General features: G+C 37.6%; 3 pseudogenes; 1 reads left to right on the plus strand and 2 right to left on the minus strand.

The window, feature by feature from the left end:
- Window positions 1-838: 838 nt before the first annotated feature.
- Window positions 839-959, minus strand: LOC134941880 (5S ribosomal RNA; annotated as a pseudogene).
- Window positions 960-7,392: 6,433 nt separating this feature from the next.
- On the minus strand, window positions 7,393-7,513 carry LOC134938936 (5S ribosomal RNA; annotated as a pseudogene).
- Window positions 7,514-13,075: 5,562 nt separating this feature from the next.
- Window positions 13,076-13,196, plus strand: LOC134938947 (5S ribosomal RNA; annotated as a pseudogene).
- The last annotated feature ends 3,064 nt before the right edge of the window (window positions 13,197-16,260 follow it).

Raw genomic sequence — 16,260 nt, forward strand, 5'->3', positions numbered from 1 at the left:
TTTACTCTAGTGTTGCCCTGGGGTCATTCGGCTGCTTGGGTTTGGGGAGTCCTGTGCCCTAGACTTGTAACCCCCAATATGTTAGGGGCTTGCCCGATTAATAAGGTCACCTGGACATGGTGGGCAAACCATTATTTATGGCCATAATTAGGCTAAGAACCTTGCTCAAAATGCAAAGCGTTATTGCAGTGTTTATTATTAGAAAACAAGAAATTGGAAACCACACTGGTATAGAAGGTGTATATGTATCATGATAATTATCTGTATTGACTGATAATTAAATTTAAGGTTCAAATCCTCATTTTGGGAAGCAGATACATAAGGTAACGCACTCCTTATTTTTATGTATCAGAAAGCTGCCCATCAGTGGTGCTCCCCCGAGTCAGTTATTCTCAATGTAAACATAAAAAAAAAAAGAAGACTCTTGTTGGGAAGCACTCATATACAGATAATGTTCTATGACTGGATGTCACAATAGCTAACTAAAATGCAATACTTTAATAATTCTCATTAAAATTAATTATTGAGGAGTTCAATGAGCGCCAATATTTGTTAAATAGTGACATTGCGAAAATATAGAAAGTAATATATAAATTGCAAGGTGCAAATACCTAATATAGGCCGGGATGGGTATATCTGTGATTTTGTGGACAAACGAACTCCAACTGTAGGACAACCTGTGGTCAAAAAGTTGCTCATTCAATGTGTATATATATGACCATCATTTAAAAACTGCTATATATCCCAAATGGGAATTTGATCCTAGCAGATGGTTGAATCATAGGTCATAACCGAGATGTAAGACGATGCTCTATATTAGTGACAAGTGGGTGGCAAATATTTGCAGTACCAGGGTGTTCCTTGGTGGTCTCCCATCCAAGTACTTAACCCGGCCCTCCACTGTTTGGCTTCCAAGATCAGATGAGATTGGGCATCTCCAGCGGGGTATGACCGCAGACCTTATGCTCACCCTTGTCACACTGTGTCCTAATTGGGCACAGATAAGAGCCAATTTGCGTTATTATGTGAGCCACAGGTATCAAAACAGCGGATTTGATGTGGAACTAAGATATCAAAAAAATTTTCACAGATGATAACGTATAACAAAAGATTCAGATACCCATCTAAATTTTCACGGTTTAAGCAGTCGCAGTACAAGTAGAAAAAACATCTATGCTGCACAGTTATTTCATATGAATATCAGGAAATAATATTTTTTAATTATAATATTCTTTTAACTGTGCAAAGAGGGAAACCTCCAAATTTGGTCTCCATAACACAAATGGATGTATGAGAATACACTATGGATTGTGCACATTATAGATTAAATAACATAAGCAGTGAAACCTTCAGCTCAAATGACCAATTATAAATTATTTTCAAGCAATAGGAAAATAATAACACAGATTATATTCCATATGATATATATATATATCAGCTGGTATTGAGATAAATATGGATTTCTGCAGTGCAAAAGAGAAAGGCGTTTGTGTGTTTGACAGGGTCCAAAGATTAGCAGATGTATCTACATCCGCTGTTTTGATAGAAATATAGACCACACTTAGAATAGCACTTATTCACTTGCTGGTGATAATTGACTGTCACTTGTACATATAGTACAATAGTCTATGTACCACGTGGATAAGATTTTTAATCCGTGCAATAAAAGATGCAAAGGTGCATGTATCACGTGTATTACCTAATCCAGGTGTAAATTCATTAAGTTTTGTCCTACTTGTATGATGAGGGAGATCTTGGTTTAGGGAAGGTGCTGGCCGCGTCTGCCCACGTTCTGCCCGCTGCCGTGCTCCGGCCGCACTATACTTCCTGTTAGACTGGTTCCCTTGGCGACGAACTTTTGCCGAGATCGGCTGGTTGCGGTCACGTGTGCGCACCACGTGACCGTGAGGATGTTACCTCCTTCCTTCCTGACGTACGTTTCGCAAATAGCTTGGTCACAGGGCGTCAATGGGTTCAAACCCTTGTTTGTTCTTATAGCAGTAGTACTGTTTACTGATTGGTTCTTGACAGGAGATTGATAGATATTCTGACCTGTCATAGTGAGTATCAATCCAGTTGGTTCCCATTGGATAATATGTCATGATTGACAGTTAAAAGGACCAATCAGCATTTCTTAGTGGACGATCAATTGCAATATTATAAAAAGAGCTGATGAGACTAATTAAGAGTAGTATTAATAAAAAATAAGGATAAAGAAATGATATGGGTTAAAAACAAATGAATTAAAATGTAGATATATACATATATATATATATATATATATATATATATATAAATGTAGATATGCAAATGAGGAAGTGATAGTATAGAAAATGCAGATTATTATATGTATAAATCTGTGTACAACACATAGTATATTTGTACCTGAAACTATATAAATTAGTGATTGTGGGGAAATACTATTTTATTTTAATAAGATATTATTTGGAAATTATTATTGAAAAATATCATATATATATATAGGATTAAAAACCTACTTTATATTAGTGAATATGTGATGGTGACTAATGTTACTAAAATGAAGTATATGTGTAGTGATATGTGATGCATGAGTTCTAACATTGTTTGGAGTGTAATAATAAGTACATAATGTGCTAGGATGTTAAGAGGGCATTGTGATGAAAATATTAAAAATATTAAAAATATTATAACAAGGAGAGCATATACATGCACATACATTGATATGCATGTGTATGTATATGAAAAATGGTGAAGCAATACCATTATGAGCCCATAGTGCTAAAATGTATGTGAAGAGGAACGAAGAATTTTAATATATTAGTATTAAAAATGTATTTAATGATGCAGACTTAAAAAAAATTTTAATAATCATTTAGTGCAATACAGTGAAGAAAATATAGTGTGATGATGCCAATAGAGTGTGATGAAAATAAATAAAATTAATTAAAAAAGAGATTGATATAATTAAAAAGTGATTATAATATATGTATATATACACTTAAACAGACCATTAAAATATATAAATAATTAAATAATTGGTGGCAGTGTTATATAATAGAGTCTGAGTAATGAGTGATACAGAATATACCATGCTTAGTGATTATTATCGTATTCATGCACTTTATAATGTCATTAAAATTGTGTTGAATCTAATTTATGGATGATACAGAATATACCATGCATAGTGGTTATTATCAATATTGTGCACTAAACAGTGCATCTAATGATAGGTGGTAAGAGGAAAAAAAGAAGAGAAATGAAAAAAAGGTAGAGGAAACAGAAAGAGGAAAAAAGGGGGGGGGGACAATTTAATGGAAGGTGTCTGGACAGTGGGATTACTGTTTCAATTTAAGAAAACTCCATAATTGATGTTTTCATTCATGCCAAAAGGGTGGATAGTACCTAGTTTAAAAATCCACTCACATTCTTTCTTCAATAGGGTATCTGTCAAACTGCCACCACGAATTCCAAGTTTGATTTTTTTCAAGTCCGAAGACCCTAAGATCCTCCCATCTATAATCATGGTGTTGGTAGAAGTGGCGAGCTACCGTAGTAAGTGGTTTCATCTTTATTTTATCAGAAGTGGCATTGCGTATAGTCCCAATGTGTTCTAGAACACGTTGTTTCAGTGGGCGAGTGGTCATACCCACATATTTCTTGTCACAGCTGCATTTAATGCAGTAAATGACACCTTCAGTTAAACAATTCATATAATCTTTGATCTTGAATTCTGTCCCGTATTTATCCTTTACTTCCTTCACCGTTTCAATGTGTCTGCAAGCTTTGCATTTACCACAGGGGTATGTTCCTGTTGTGATAATTTTCTTGGTGGGTATTCTTTGAAAATGGCTTTGTACCAATTGGTCTTTTAAATTTCTGGACCTCCGCCAACTCATGGAGACACGTGAACCAAGTTTTTCTGATAAATCTGAGTCAGCATGTAATACATGCCAATGTTTTTGTATTGCTTCACTTATCTCCCTCCATTCTTGGCAATAGTTGCCCACAAATCTAATAGTATTTGTGTTCTGTGCTGTCTCTTTCTTCTTGAAGATAATGTCATCCCTGGAGGCAATTTGTGCATTCCGTGAGGCTTTTTTTATTGAGGTATTACTGTACCCTCTTTCACGTAATCGTTGGGCCAGCTCTGTACTATGTTTTTTAAAGTTATGATCATCTGAGCAATTCCTGCGAAGACGCAGGAATTCCCCTTTCGGTATGTTTTCTATGGTGGGAAGAAAATGTGAACTTGTCTGATGCAGCAAGGTGTTAGTCGCTGTAGTTTTGCGATACAGGCTTGTAGCAATCATTCCCTCTGGGTCCTTGTAAATTATTAAATCCAAAAATGGTAATTCCGTCTGGCTGATATTGTGAGTTAGACGAAGATTAAGATTGTTGTCATTGAGATGCTCTATGAACTGATGTAATAGTTGTAAGTCCCCTTCCCATATCATAAAGATATCGTCTATATATCTAGTCCACATGATGATATTAGATATAAAATCATCATTAGTATCTTTTAAGACGAATTCTCTCTCCCACCATCCTAAAAAGATGTTCGCATAAGTAGGTGCACAGGCCGCCCCCATGGCTGTACCTCGCGTTTGGAGGTAAAATCTGTCATTAAATACGAAGAAATTATAGTGCAGTACAAAGTGCAACAATTTGATCAAAAAAGTATGAAATTCCTCCCAGCCTTCGGTGTGTAGAAAATATTTGACTGCTGCTATACCTTCTGTATGGCCAATAGAGGTATAAAGTGCTTCTACATCTAATGATACTAGGTATTGATTGTCCTCCAGTTTTACGTCATGCAGTTTCCTAAGTATATCTGCTGTGTCTTGTATGTATGAAGGAAGACCCAGTACAAGATGTCTGAGGTGCAAGTCCAAAAAAATGCTAGCCTTTTCAGTTAGACCTCCTATACCTGATACTATCGGTCTTCCAGGTGGGTTTAGAATATTTTTGTGCACTTTTGGCAACATGTAATAAGTAGGAATTTTTGGATTCTGAATTTGTAAATATTCATATTCCTGTCTTGTAATTGACCCTTGTTCTTGAGCCTGAGTAATGATCTTAGAATAGACCGACATGTAGTTGCCCAAAGGGTTCAAAAGTATCCTTTTATAGCAGTCAGTGGATTCCAGTTGTCGTAGTGCTTCTTTAATGTAATCCGTTTTAGGCCAAATCACAATGTTACCCCCTTTGCCCGAGGGCTTTATTATGACATCCTGCCATGTTTGTATCTCCCTCATGGCCTGTCTTTCTTGATACGTTATGTTTGAATGGCGGGAATGTTTCTTATTGGTATGAATTAGATCAAATTCTTTTGCAACCAGTTTCTGAAATACCTGAACTTCTGGGCATATTTGTTCAGGTGGAAAATATGTAGATTTCTTCTTGATAGCAGGCCTGGTAGGAGGTCTGTGGTCCATATGATTTGATGCATATTGGTCTTGTTCTAACTCATATAGTGCAGCCAGTGCCTCTTCCTCCATTGCTTGAAGATCTGAGGTTGCGGATTCCTCTGTCTCAGAGGTTTCTCCCCTTGTTGTAATGGGAGTTGTTTTGTCACTATAAAGTTTTGTCAATAATAATTTCCTTCCAAATAGTTTCAAGTCCTTTTCCCATCTGAACCTTTCAAAATGCCCTGTGGGAGAGAATGTCAAACATTTACTCAGTATGGATTTCTGTGCATCTGTGAGTATGTGTTCGGAAAGATTAATAATTTTGAGTTTAATATCATGTTGTTTGTTTTCCACGTTAGTCAGCAAACTGGTAGTTGTCATCTCCTCTGTGTGTTTCGGGTCAGAGGGGGTGAGAAATCCCATTGTTGTTGTCCTCTTCTTCCCCTTCCGCCCCCTCCTCGTCTTCCTCCTCTTTGTCTTCCTCGTGCCCTCCAAGTTTGGGGGTCCCCTAAAAAAGAAGAAGTATAGGGGGAGGGATTGTATTGGCTATTGCTTGCTTGTCCTCTGGAACTCAAATGTTTTTCGGGTATGTAGTCAGCAGGGTCTTCTGTTCCTGACGTTTCTGCCTCTGAGGATGAATATTCACCTGTATATTTAGTTGTATTTCTTTTCCAGGTAGACCTTTGCCATTTAAAAACTTTTCCAGAAGCAAAGTCCTTTTTATCCCTGGCGTATTTGGTTCGTTTCCAGTCAATGATAGATTGTTCATATGCCTGTAATTCTTGTTTGTTATGTTCAAAGCACTTCTGGAATTGTAAGTCCTTTTCCCAAGTTTCTAATTTTTTACCCAGGTCTTCCAGATCACGCTCGCATTCCTCAAGTATCAGGTTATTATGTTTAGTTAGAATGTTCATAAGATCACTGGAACATTTGAGGAGAGTATTTTCCCATTCCTTCTTTAAGTTCTCACTCGCTAGATCGAATGCCGGAAAAATTCTTGGACGAAGGCCTCTGGGAGATATTTTATTTTTAATGTAATTTTCCAAAGTTGTAAGGTCCCAGGTGGTCCTAATTTGTTTTCGTAACAGCACGTTTAGTTTGTGAAAGTCAGATTCCCAACTGATATGGGGTTCATTATCTGTTATTTCACTTGGGAAGATATCATCTAAATTATCCTTATTTTTGCGTCTTGAACTCAGCTCTTGTTTAAGATTAAAACTCATATTTTATGAGAGAACTCCAGAAAAAAGAGAAAATAAGGAACAGAGATTCCTAAAGGAGGAATATCCGTTAACTTTATATTACCGTGCAGGTATTTCCAAGAAGACTGGAGACCAGTCACAAATGCAGATAATTGGAAAACAAGAAATTGGAAACCGCACTGGTATAGTAGGTGTATATGTATAATGATAATTATCTGTATTGACTGATAATTAAATTTAAGGTTCAAATCCTCATTTTGGGAAGCAGATACATAAGGTAACGCACTCCTTATTTTTATGTATCAGCAAGCTGCCCATCAGTGGTGCTCCCCTGAGTCAGTTATTCTCAATGTAAACATAGAAAAAAAGAAAAAAAAAAGACTCTTGTTGGGAAGCACTCATATACAGATAATGTTCTATGACTGGATGTCACAATAGCTAACTAAAATGCAATACTTTAATAATTCTCATTAAAATTAGTTATTGAGGAGTTCAATGAGCGCCAATATTTGTTAAATAGTGACATTGCGAAAATATAGAAAGTAATATATAAATTGCAAGGTGCAAATACCTAATATAGGCCGGGATGGGTATATCTGTGATTTTGTGGACAAACGCACTCCAACTGTAGGACAACCTGTGGTCAAAAAGTTGCTCATTCAGTGTGTATATATATATGACCATCATTTAAAAACTGCTATATATCCCAAATGGGAATTTGATCCTAGCAGATGGTTGAATCATAGGTCATAACCGAGATGTAAGACGATGCTCTATATTAGTGACAAGTGGGTGGCAAATATTTGCAGTACCAGGGTGTTCCTTGGTGGTCTCCCATCCAAGTACTTAACCCGGCCCTCCACTGCTTGGCTTCCAAGATCAGATGAGATTGGGCATCTCCAGCGGGGTATGACCGCAGACCTTATGCTCACCCTTGTCACACTGTGTCCTAATTGGGCACAGATAAGAGCCGATTTGCGTTATTATGTGAGCCACAGGTATCGAAACAGCTGATTTGATGTGGAAATAAGATATCAAAATTTTTTTTCACAGATGATAACGTATAACAAAGATTCAGATACCCATCTAAATTTTCACGGTTTAAGCAGTCGCAGTACAAGTAGAAAAAACATCTATGCTGCACAGTTATTTCATATGAATATCAGGAAATAAATAAATGAAGCCGCTGAACCCGGAGGGAGGCGGAGAAACGCGTAAAAAGACTCACGGTACTTTCATCCATACCACCGCCAGTGGATACGCTCACCGCTAACTGCAGCCCCAAGCCGTTCCACATCTTTATATGGACTATATTCTCCAGAGATGACTGCATTCTAAGGTTACCAGCACCAGCAGCCGGGAGGAGTCCTGTGGACATAATAAACGGGAGAGTGCGGTGAGAATAATCACGTTGTCTGGCCAGACGATTTAAACAAGTCTATCCTGTCAGACTTATTCTTATGGTCCTCTGAATGTCAAACGGATCATTATAATACTCTGTGTTTTAGAAACATCCAATCACGGATATCAGGGTCACTAATCAGCCGCAGAATCAAAGTGTTCTATGTCACGTTGATATAATGACATAATATCTTTAAACACTGAATGGACTTCCAGTGATATAATGGACTGATTAATTCAATGTGTCTAAGCAGAGTGTGAAGCTATTCAGGAGTAGTGTGATTAATAGCTACAAAAGAAAGTATTCAGAGTGCCACATTGATACATTTTGTAGCAATTTAGTGATATCAATTTCTAACTGAGCCTCTATATATTTCTGTGTCTATTTAGACAATTATTTCAGGTGAAAGTGATTCACTGTGGTTATATTAATTAAATTTCAGTGTATTTTCATGTGAGATTTTTATAGGCTGTGTCATGTGTTTTGTTTCTTTTTTAATATATATAAAAGAAGTTTAATTACACCGGCCGGTGGTTTTGGATTTTTGAATGTAAATTTTAGAATATAATAATAATTTTGGCAAATAATAATAAATAAGAATAAAAATCTTTTGCCCAACCTATGTGCGCTGCAATATTTTTTTATCTTTTTCTTATGATATTTAAGGTTGAGTAGCCATAATTTGCTGGCAGCACATGGGTTTGGAGTGACTGAGCGCTTGGTTATATCTTTTTCTATGTTCTGCAAAAGAATTTGATCTAATTCATACCAATAAGAAACATTCCCGCCATTCAAACATGACGTGTCAAGAAAGACAGGCCATGAGGGAGATACAAACATGGCAGGATGTCATAATAAAGCCCTCGGACAAAGGGGGTAACATTGTGATTTGGCCTAAAACGGATTACATTAAAGAAGCACTACGACAACTGGAATCCACTGACTGCTATAAAAGGATACTTTTGAACCCTTTGGGCAACTACATGTTGGTCTATTCTAAGATCATTACTCAGGCTCAAGAACAAGGGTCAATTACAAGACAGGAATATGAATATTTACAAATTCAGAATCCAAAAATTCCTACTTATTACATGTTGCCAAAAGTGCACAAAAATATTCTAAACCCACCTGGAAGACCGATAGTATCAGGTATAGGAGGACTAACTGAAAAGGCTAGCATTTTTTTGGACTTGCACCTCAGACATCTTGTACTGGGTCTTCCTTCATACATACAAGACACAGCAGATATACTTAGGAAACTGCATGACGTAAAACTGGAGGACAATCAATACCTAGTATCATTAGATGTAGAAGCACTTTATACCTCTATTGGCCATACAGAAGGTATAGCAGCAGTCAAATATTTTCTACACGCCGAAGGCTGGGAGGAATTTCATACTTTTTTGATCAAATTGTTGCACTTTGTACTGCACTATAATTTCTTCGATTTAATGACAGATTTTACCTCCAAACTCGAGGTACAGCCATGGGGGCGGCCTGTGCACCTACTTATGCGAACATCTTTTTAGGATGGTGGGAGAGAGAATTCATCTTTAAAGATACTAATAATGATTTTACATCTAATATCATCATGTGGACTAGATATATAGACGATATCTTTATGATATGGGAAGGGGACTTACAACTATTACATCAGTTCATAGAGCGTCTCAATGACAACAATCTTAATCTTCGTCTAACTCACAATATCAGCCAGACGGAATTACCATTTTTGGATTTAATGATTTACAAGGACCCAGAGGGAATGATTGCTACAAGCCTGTATCGTAAAACTACAGCGATTAACACCTTGCTGCATCAGACAAGTTCACATTTTCATCCCACCATAGAAAACATACCGAAAGGGGAATTCCTGCGTCTTCGCAGGAATTGCTCAGATGATCATAACTTTAAAAAACATAGTACAGAGCTGGCCCAACGATTACGTGAAAGAGGGTACAGTAATACCTCAATAAAAAAAGCCTCACGGAATGCACAAATTGCCTCTAGGGATGACATTATCTTCAAGAAGAAAGAGACAGCACAGAACACAAATACTATTAGATTTGTGGGCAACTATTGCCAAGAATGGAGGGAGATAAGTGAAGCAATACAAAAACATTGGCATGTATTACATGCTGACTCAGATTTATCAGAAAAACTTGGTTCACGTGTCTCCATGAGTTGGCGGAGGTCCAGAAATTTAAAAGACCAATTGGTACAAAGCCATTTTCAAAGAATACCCACCAAGAAAATTATCACAACAGGAACATACTCCTGTGGTAAATGCAAAGCTTGCAGACACATTGAAACGGTGAAGGAAGTAAAGGATAAATACGAGACAGAATTCAAGATCAAAGATTATATGAATTGTTTAACTGAAGGTGTCATTTACTGCATTAAATGCAGCTCTGACAAGAAATATGTGGGTATGACCACTCGCCCACTGAAACAACGTGTTCTAGAACACATTGGGACTATACGCAATGCCACTTCTGATAAAATAAAGATGAAACCACTTACTACGGTAGCTCGCCACTTCTACCAACACCATGATAATAGATGGGAGGATCTTAGGGTCTTCGGACTTGAAAAAAATCAAACTTGGAATTCGTGGTGGCAGTTTGACAGATACCCTATTGAAGAAAGAATGTGAGTGGATTTTTAAACTAGGTACTATCCACCCTTTTGGCATGAATGAAAACATCAATTATGGAGTTTTCTTAAATTGAAACAGTAATCCCACTGTCCAGACACCTTCCATTAAATTGTCTCCCCCCCCTTTTTTCCTCTTTCTGTTTCCTCTACCTTTTTTTAATTTCTCTTCTTTTTTTCTCTTACCACCTATCATTAGATGCATTGTTTAGAGCACAATATTGATAATAACCACTAAGCATGGTATATTCTGTATCATCCATAAATTAGATTCAACACAATTTTAATGACATTATAAAGTGCATGAATACGATAATAATCACTAAGCATGGTATATTCTGTATCACTCATTACTCAGACTCTATTATATAACACTGCCACCAATTATTTAATTATTTATATATTTTAATGGTCTGTTTAAGTGTATATATACATATATTATAATCACTTTTTAATTATATCAATATCTTTTTTAATTAATTTTATTTATTTTCATCACACTCTATTGGCATCATCACAATATATTGTCTTCACTGTATTGCACTAAATGATTATTAATAATATTTTTTAAGTCTGCATCATGAAATACATTTTTAATACTAATATATTAAAATTCTTCGTTCCTCTTCACATACATTTTAGCACTATGGGCTCATAATGGTATTGCTTCACCATTTTTCATATACATACACATGCATATCAATGTATGTGCATGTATATGCTCTCCTTGTTATAATATTTTTAATATTTTCATCACAATGCCCTCTTAACATCCTAGCACATTATGTACTTATTTTTCACTCCAAACAATGTTAGAACTCATGCATCACATATCACTACACATATACTTCATTTTAGTAACATTAGTCACCGTCACATATTCACTAATATAAAGTAGGTTTTTAATCCTATATATATATGATATTTTTCAATAATAATTTCCCAATAATATCTTATTAAAATAAAATAGTATTTCCCCACAATCACTAATTTACATAGTTTCAGGTACAAATATACTATGTGTTGTATACAGATTTAAACATATAATAATCTGCATTTTCTATCCTATCACTTCCTCATTTGCATATCTACATTTATATATATATATATCTACATTTTAATTCATTTGTTTTTAACACATATCATTTCTTTATCCTTATTTTTTATTAATACTACTCTTAATTAGTCTCATCAGCTCTTTTTATAATATTGCAAATGATCGTCCACTAAGAAATGCTGATTGGTCCTTTTAACTGTCAATCATGACATATTATCCAATGGGAACCAACTGGATTGATACTCACTATGACAGGTCAGAATATCTATCAATCTCCTGTCAAGAACCAATCAGTAAACAGTACTACTGCTATAAGAACAAACAAGGGTTTGAACCCATTGACGCCCTGTGACCAAGCTATTTGCGAAACGTACGTCAGGAAGGAAGGAGGTAACATACTCACGGTCACGTGGTGCACACACGTGACCACAACCAGCCGATCTCGGCAAAAGTTCGTCGCCAAGGGAACCAGTCTAACAGGAAGTATAGTGCGGCCGGAGCACGGCAGCGGGCAGAACGCGGGCAGATGCGGCCAGCACCTTCCCTACACCAAGATCTCCCTCATCATACAAGTAGGACAAAACTTAATGAATTTACACCTGGATTAGGTAATACACATGATACATGCACCTTTGCATCTTTTATTGCACGGATTAAAAATCTTATCCACGTGGTACATAGACTATTGTACTATATGTACAAGTGACAGTCAATTATCACCAGCAAGTGAATAAGTGCTATTCTAAGTGTGGTCTATATTTCTATCAAAACAGCGGATGTAGATACATCTGCTAATCTTTGGACCCTGTCAAACACACAAATGCCTTTCTCTTTTGCACTGCAGAAATCCATATTTATCTCAATACCAGCTGATGATATTCAATACCAGCTGATGATATATATATATCATATGGAATATAATCTGTGTTATTATTTTCCTATTGCTTGAAAATAATGTATGATTGGTCATTTGAGCTGAAGGTTTCACTGCTTATGTTATTTAATCTATAATGTGCACAATCCATAGTGTATTCTCATACATCCATTTGTGTTATGGAGACCAAATTTGGAGGTTTCCCTCTTTGCACAGTTAAAAGAATATTATAATTAAAAAATATTATTTCCTGATATTCATATGAAATAACTGTGCAGCATAGATGTTTTTTCTACTTGTACTGCGACTGCTTAAACCGTGAAAATTTAGATGGGTATCTGAATCTTTTGTTATACGTTATCATCTGTGAAAAAAAAATTGATATCTTATTTCCACATCAAATCAGCTGTTTCGATACCTGTGGCTCACATAATAATGCAAATCGGCTCTTATCTGTGCCCAATTAGGACACAGTGTGACAAGGGTGAGCATAAGGTCTGCGGTCATACCCCGCTGGAGATGCCCAATCTCATCTGATCTTGGAAGCCAAGCAGTGGAGGGCCGGGTTAAGTACTTGGATGGGAGACCACCAAGGAACACCCTGGTACTGCAAATATTTGCCACCCACTTGTCACTAATATAGAGCATCGTCTTACATCTCGGTTATGACCTATGATTCAACCATCTGCTAGGATCAAATTCCCATTTGGGATATATAGCAGTTTTTAAATGATGGTCATATATATACACACTGAATGAGCAACTTTTTGACCACAGGTTGTCCTACAGTTGGAGTTCGTTTGTCCACAAAATCACAGATATACCCATCCCGGTCTATATTAGGTATTTGCACCTTGCAATTTATATATTACTTTCTATATTTTCGCAATGTCACTATTTAACAAATATTGGCGCTCATTGAACTCCTCAATAATTAATTTTAATGAGAATTATTAAAGTATTGCATTTTAGTTAGCTATTGTGACATCCAGTCATAGAACATTATCTGTATATGAGTGCTTCCCAACAAGAGTCTTCTTTTTTTCTTTTTTTTATGTTTACAATGTTTATTATTAATCAATTGGTAGTGTATGAATTGTGTACCTGCACTCTTGTCTTTGTATGCATTCAATTGGTACTCAGTAAAATAAAATTATAATTTCCTGCATTCCAACAAGTTTCCAGAGATCCTACACAGTAGCGGATCTTGCCACGGGCAAGCAGGACTTTTGCCTTCCGGAGGGCTCCGCACCATGGCAAGATCCGCTGCTGATGTGCCGTGCGCCCCCCGCTGCCTGCTGCCGCTGTCCCCCGCCGTGAAGGGAACTAGACTCGTAGCGTCTAGTTTCCCTTCATGGAGAGGACGTTTACTGTGCGGTGCGCGATGACATCATCGTGCACCGCACAGCAAAGGTCCTCTCCACGAAGGGAACTAGACACGAAGACAGAAACTAGACAGAAACTAGACAGAAACATCATTTCTTCGGCGCTACTACTGTACAGGGGGCGTAAGTGACAACGCCCCCTGTATGAAGCCACGTCCCCATCGCCTGCCTGGGGCGCTCAAAACCCTCGAGCCGGCCCTGATCCTACATTGCTACATGGCATCTGCATACGCTAACCGGCAGGTGAGTTCTATGGATTGTAAACTTGCGAGCATGGCGTCCTACCTCTATGACTGTTTGCTGTTACCCAGTTTTGTCTTATCATTGTGTCCAGTTGTAAAGCGCAATGGAATTCGCTGCGCTATATAAGAAACTGTTAATAAATGACATAAATAATGACAACAGCTCCAATCAATAAGAACCAGTGTATATAACAATGAGCACGGTTGTACCTCATAAAATCAATAAGTCACTCCACTGGTTAAAAATCTGGGATGTTCGTTGTCTCATGGCATCTGCTTTTGAATACAATAACTCTGCCACATGATCAACCTGTACTCACGTTTCCAACACATTTCACATGGCAACATTCTGAGAATATCGACACATTGCCTACAGCTTACGCGTAATAAGTGAGGATCCGCGCCTGATTGTTAGTCTTGGGAAAAAGGCTATTTAATTAAAAAAAAACTTTCCTTGCACTGCAGGCATTTTAGCTGGCAATCAGATGCAGGGTAAACGCCACATCTAATTGAATACCCCACTAAGACCTACATTCAGGGCCGGATCTAGACTTTGTGGCGCCCTGGGGCGAAAAAATAGGGATGTGGCTTCATGGAGAAGGGACGTGGTCAGTTATACCCCCTTTATAGTTGTGCCCCCAGTAGAGTTGTGTGACCACATTGCGCCGTGTGCCATAACTGTGCCCCCTAGTTGCGCCATGCCCCCAGTACTGTGCCCCCTGTAGAGTTGTGCCCCCTAGTTACGCTGCTTAAAAAAAACAACTAAATTAATACTTACAATCCCCACTCCTGCTTTTCAACCGCTGCTGCCCTTCGTCTCCACCTGCTGGCGCCGCTCCTCTGATCTATGGGAGAGACATCATGACATCTCTCCCATAGCACCGCATAGACACTAGAGGTCAATTGTGACCCCTAGTGTCTATGTGATGCTCCCACAATGCAGTGTGGTGCATGATGACTTCATCGTGCACCGCACAGCACCGCATCTACCGAGCACTGGGGGCACCAGTAGCGGATCTTGTCATGGCGGCGGCACCCTCCAGATGGCGGCAGCGCTCTCTGGAAGGCAGCGCCCCGGGCAAAAATCCTGTGTGCCTGTTGCAAGATCTGCTACTGCCTCTATTCACAGCTATTTGATGATTCTCAGAAAAAGCAAAATAAAGTGGACACAGTTCATGGAATGGTTAGTCCTTTGAAAAACAGAAAGGTTTGTGTAGAGTAGCAGATTCCAGAGGATGGCATGCTGAAGGCACAGATCAGCTAATGGGATCTCGCAGTATATATGAGCAGGAGATGAGAGGCTGAGAGGTGGCTATTGTCCTATCATATATGCATAAAGCACAGTCAATATTAGTATTTCTCACTTATACATGCACGTCCATTGCATATATTATACTAATTTTTCTATCCATGTCATAAGACAGTTAAAGAATAATTACAACTGCATTGCCTTTGTATTATTTAGTTTGATTGTCTGATTTGAAAAATGTATTTAATTTCATTGAAGTATCTCTTTTGTGTATCAATCATCATAACTAAGAATACACAGGTGCATAGATAAAATACATACACATTTACATTTTTATTCAAAAAGCTACACTATTACAACTTATCCAACAGTATGCTACAAGGATGATCTCTATCAGGTTTTCTGAACTACACCCATCTGCCCTCCAACTCTTGGTGAAAAAATTATATATAGAAATTAAACCGAAAAATAAAATAAATTTTTTCATTACTACTTCCTACCTACAGTATGTCCTACCAGAGTCTACTATCTCTGGAAGCCACTGGTTCTGATACTCTGACCAGGAACTGTTTCTTAGGGTAGATGAGGAAAACTTCCAGAATCCACCTACACAGTCACAGCCTTTAGTCATTACATGTGGTTTGATAAGCAGATGCTACACTGTTGCACAAAACTTTATTGCTTTATTCTGGTCTCATGGTGTGTTACACTTTTGTTATGGTTTCTAGTTTATGGTGGTCTTGTCATGTCAACCAGGCATCTTTAGAGGGAACTAGCCAATAAGGAAGCAACTTTATTACCAAT

The sequence above is a fragment of the Pseudophryne corroboree genome, chromosome 1, assembly GCF_028390025.1.
Source record: "Pseudophryne corroboree isolate aPseCor3 chromosome 1, aPseCor3.hap2, whole genome shotgun sequence".
NCBI lineage: Eukaryota > Metazoa > Chordata > Amphibia > Anura > Myobatrachidae > Pseudophryne > Pseudophryne corroboree.